Source organism: Arachis duranensis, chromosome 2 (genome assembly GCF_000817695.3).
Source record: "Arachis duranensis cultivar V14167 chromosome 2, aradu.V14167.gnm2.J7QH, whole genome shotgun sequence".
NCBI classification, from domain to species: Eukaryota; Viridiplantae; Streptophyta; class Magnoliopsida; order Fabales; family Fabaceae; genus Arachis; species Arachis duranensis.
This window is the reverse complement of record NC_029773.3, coordinates 24,198,592-24,204,011: the sequence shown is the minus strand read 5'-3', so window position 1 is coordinate 24,204,011 and position 5,420 is coordinate 24,198,592.

The window sequence follows — 5,420 nt, the reverse complement described above, 5'->3', positions numbered from 1 at the left end:
GGATCACCTTCTTCTTTGCCACAACATCATAGAAGTGGTCTTGATGGCTTTTGGAGATGAATCTTTCCATCTCCCATGACTCGGAGGTGGAAGCTTTTGTCTTCCCTTTTCCTTTTCTAGAGGATTCTCCGGCCTTAGGTGCCATTGATGGTAATGGAAAACAAAAAAGCTTATGCTTTTACCACACCAAACTTAAAATATTGCTCGCCCTCGAGTAAGAGAAGAAAGAAGAGAAGAAGAAGAAGAAGAAAATATTGAGGAGAAGGTGGAGTGTGGGTTTCGGCCAAGGTATAGAAGAGGGGATTGTGTTGTGTGAAAATGAAGTAGAATGGAAAGGTATATATAGGAAAAGGGGAGAGGTGAGGTTTATTTAGGGTGGGTTTCGGTGGGAAAGTGTTTTTGAATTTTGAAGGTAGGTAGAGTTTTTGGGGAAGAGTGGATGGATGTGAGTGGTGAAGGGGGTAATTGGGAAGAGAGATTGAAGTTGATGGGAAGTGTGACATGGGGAAGAGTGAAATAGGATTAGGAGGTAAGGTGGGAATATGTTAGGTGGGGATCCTGTGGGGTCCACAGATCCTGAGGTGTCAAGGAATTACATCCCTGCACCAAATAGGCAAGCAAAAATTCCTTTGCATACCATTCTGGCATTTAAACGCCGAGGTGATGCACGTTCTGGGCGTTCAACGCCCATGTAAAGCATGTTCTGGGCGTTCAACGCCCGTATGTAGCATGTTTCTGGCGTTGAACGCCAGTTTCATGCTTGTTACTGGCGTTCAGCGCCAGCTTTCCTCAAGGCACATTCCTAGCGTTCAAACGCCAGAATGTTGCTTGTTTTTGGCGTTCAGCGCCAGATTCATGCTCTGTTCTGGCGTTGAACGCCAGCCAGATGCTCTTACTGGCGTTGAACGCCAATCTGTCCTTCCTCCAGGGTGCAAATTTTTTTCTGCTGTTTTTGATTCTGTTTTTAATTTTTATGATTTTTTTGTGACTCCTCATGATCATGTACCTAATAAAACATAAAATAATAATAAAATAAAATAAAATAAAAATTAGATAAATAAAATTGGGTTGCCTCTCAATAAGCGCTTCTTTAATGTCAATAGCTTGACATTGTGCTCTCATGGAGCCACAAAGGTGATCAGGTCAATGTTGTATAGTCCCAACACCAAACTTAGAGTTTGGATATGGGGTCTTAACACCAAACTTAGTGTTTGGTTGTGGCCTCCTAACACCAAACTTAGAGTTTGACTGTGGGGGCTCTTCTTGACTCTGAACTGAGAGAAGCTCTTCATGCTTACTCTCCTTTATCACAGAGGGATGGTCATGTGCCTTAAACACAAGGTAGTCCCCATTCAATTAAAGGACTAATTCACCTCTGTTGACATCTATCACAGCTCCTGCTGTGGCTAGGAAAGGTCTTCCAAGGATGATACACTCATCCTCTTCCTTCCTAGTGTCTAAGATTATGAAATCAGCAGGGATGTAAAGGCCTTCAACCTTTACTAACACGTCCTCTACTATTCCATAAGCTTGTCTCAATGACTCGTCTGCAAATTGTAATGAGAATAAGGCAGGTTGTACCTCAATGATCCCCAGCTTCTCCATTACAGAGAGTGGCATAAGATTTATCCCTGACCCCAAATCACATAGAACTTTTTCAATGGTCAATGTGCCTATGGTACAAGGTATTAAGAATTTGCCAGGATCTTGTTTCTTTTGAGGTAAAATTTGCTGAATCCAGGTATCTAGTTCACTAATGAGCAAGGGAGGTTCACTTTCCCAAGTCTCATTACCAAAAAACTTGGCATTCAGCTTCATGATAGCTCCTAAATATTGAGCAACTTGCCCTCCAGTCACATCTTCATCCTCTTCAGAGGAAGAATAGTCTTCAGAGCTCATGAATGGTTGATGAGCGGATAATTTATATGCTTTTTGGCATTGTTTTTAGGTAGTTTTTAGTAAGTTCAAGCTACTTTTAGGGATGTTTTCATTAGTTTTTTGGATCCTTAATAGGAAACTCCCTCTTGCTTGAGAGACGTCCCAGGAGGTCCTCCTCACTAGGATTTTCGTCCTCCTCCTCCCTGTGCATTCGGCCATATTGATTAAATCAATGGCCTTGCACTCTTCTTTTGGATTCTCTTCTGTATTGCTTGGGAGAATACTGGAAGGAGTTTCAATGATTTTCTTACTCAGCTGGCCCACTTGTGCCTCCAGATTTCTGATGGAGGATCTTGTTTCACTCATGAAACTGAAAGTGGCCTTTGACAGATCAGAGACTAAATTGGCTAAATTAGAAGTGTTTTGTTCAGAATTCTCTGTCTGTTGCTGAGAAGATGATGGAAAAGGCTTGCTATTGCTCAGCCTATTGCGTCCACCGTTGTTAAAGCCTTGGTGAGGCTTTTGTTGATCCTTCCATGAGAAATTTGGATGATTTCTCCATGATGAATTATAGGTGTTTCCGTAAGGTTCACCCATGTAATTTACCTCTGCTATTGCAGGGTTCTCAGGATCATAAGCTTCTTCAGAAGTTGGCTCTTTAGTACTGTTGGATGCATTTTGCCATCCATTCAGACTTTGAGAGATCATGTTGACTTGCTGAGTCAACACTTTGTTCTGAGCCAATATGGCATTCAGAGCATCAATTTCAAGAACTCCCTTCCTCTGAGGCGTCCCATTATTCACGGAATTCCTCTCAGAAGTGTACATGAATTGGTTATTTGCAACCATGTCAATTAGTTCTTAAGCTTCTGCAGGCGTTTTCTTTAGGTGAATGAATCCACCTGCAAAATGGTCCAATGACATTTTTAAAAATTCAGATAGACCATAATAGAATATATCTAATATGGTCCATTCTGAAAATATGTTAGATGGACACCTTTTGGTAAAAGCATAAGCTTTTTTGTTTGAAGGTCTGAACATCCACTCTAAGCTTGCTCAGCTTTTGAGGAGGAAAGAATTTATCCAAGAAAGCCGTGACCAGCTTATCCCATGAGTCCAGGCTATCCTTAGGTTGTGAATCCAACCATATTCTAGCTCTGTCTCTTACTGCAAAAGGGAAAAGCATGAGTCTGTAGACTTCAGGATCTACTCCATTCGTCTTTACAGTCTCACAAATCTGCAAGAACTCAGTTAAAAACTGGTAAGGATCTTCAGATGGAAGTCCATAGAACTTGTAGTTTTATTGCATTAAGGCAACTAATTGAGGCTTAAGCTCAAAATTATTGGCTCCAATGGCAGGAATGGAGATGCTTCTTCCGTCAAATTTTGACGTTGGTTTGGTAAAGTCACCAAGTATCCTTCTTGCATTATCATTGTTGGGTTCGGCTGCCATCTCCTTCTCTTGTTCAAAAATTTCTGAAAGGTTACTTCTGGACTGTTATAATTTAGCTTCTCTTAGTTTTCTCTTCAAAGTCCTTTCAGGTTCAGGATCAATTTCAACAAGAGTGCCTTTTTCCTTGTTCCTGCTCATATGAAATAGAAGAAAACAAGAAAAGAAAGAGGAATCCTCTATGTCACAGTATAGAGATTCCTTTATGTTAGTAGAAAAAGAAAGGGGGAAGAGTGAAGAAGAGTGGGTTCGGATATTTAGATGAAGAGAGGTGAAGAGAAGTGTTAGTAAATAAATAATTAAATAAAATAAGAGAGAAGAGATAGAAAATTCGAAAATAATTTTAAAAAGGGGTTAGTAATTTTCGAAAATTAGAGATAAGATACGATTAAAATTAAAATTTAAAACAAAAAAGAATTTTTGAAAAAGAGATGAGATATTTTCGAAAATTAGAGAGGTAAAAGTAGTTAGGTGGTTTTGAAAAAGATAAGAAACAAACAAAAAGTCAAAGTGTTAGTTGAAAAAGATATTAAAATCAAATTTGAAAAGATAAGAAGATAAGAGGTTACATAAGATATTTTGAAATCAAATTTTGAAAAAGATAAAATTTTTGAAAAAGATAAGATAAAAGATAAAAAAATCAAATTTTGAAAAAGATAAAATTTTTGAAAAAAGATAAGATAAAAAGATAAGATTTTTAAGAAAAAGGCATTTTGAAAAAGATTTAATTTTTAAAATGACTTAACTAACAAGAAACTACAAGATAAGATTCTAGGATTTAAAGATTGAACCTTTCTTAACAAGAAAGTAACAAACTTCAAATTTTTGAACCAATCACATTAAGTGTTAGCATATTTTCGAAAATATGATATAAAAATGAGGAAAAGGATTTTGAAAATAGTTTGAAAAAGAATTTAAAAAGATAAGATTTTTAAAATTGAAATTTTGACTTGACTTGTAAGAAACTAATTTTAAAAATTTTTGACCAAGTCAACCCAAAATTTCGAAAATTTGGAGAGAAAAAAGGAAAAGATATATTTTTGATTCTTTTGAATTTTTAATTATGACAGAGAAAAACACAAAGAACACAAATATGACCCAAAACATGAAAATTTTGGATCAAAACACTTAATGCATGCAAGAACATTATGAATGTCAAGATGAACACCAAGAACACCTTGAAGATCATGATGAACATCAAGAACATAATTTTGAAAAAAATTTTATGCAAAGAAAACATGCAAGACACCAAACTTTGAAATCTTTAATGCATGGAAAATATGAATGCAAAAGTGCACATGAAAAACAACAAACAACACAAAACAAGGAATCATCAAGATCAAACAAGAAGACTTGTCAAGAACAACTTGAAGATCATGAAGAACACTATGAATGCATGAATTTTTTCGAAAAATGCAAGAAAAATTTTTAAAGCATGCAATTGACACCAAACTTAAAAATTGACTCAAGATTCAAACAAGAAATACAAAATATTTTTTATTTTTATGATTTTATGATTTTTTTGTATTTTTATTATATTTTTCGAAAATAAAGTTTGAAAAAAAACGAAAAAGAAAAGAAAAATTTTGAAAAAGTTTTTGAAAAGAAAATTACCTAATCTGAGCAACAAGATGAACCGTCAGTTGTCCATACTCGAACTATCCCCGGCAACGGCGCCAAAAACTTGGTGGACGAAATTGTGATCACATCAATGTAGTACTCTTTGTTATTGTATGGAATCATTATTGTGGCTCTTGGCTATGTGTGGAAACAAATCCGTTCAACTTAACCAGCAAGTGTACTGGGTCATCCAAGTAATACCTTACGTGAGTAAGGGTCGATCCCACAGAGATTGTTGGTATGAAGCAAGATATGGTCACCTTGTAAATCTCAGTTAGGCAGATTAAATAGTTTATGATGAGTTCGAAAAATTAATAATAAACAGAAAATAAAATACGATAGAAATTCTTATGTAGATCAATAGTGGGAATTTCAGATAGGCATGTGGAGGTGATGTGCTCCTCTTGAATCTCTACTTTCTTATTACATTCATCCAATTTCTTCTTACTCCTTTCCATGGCAAGCTGTATGT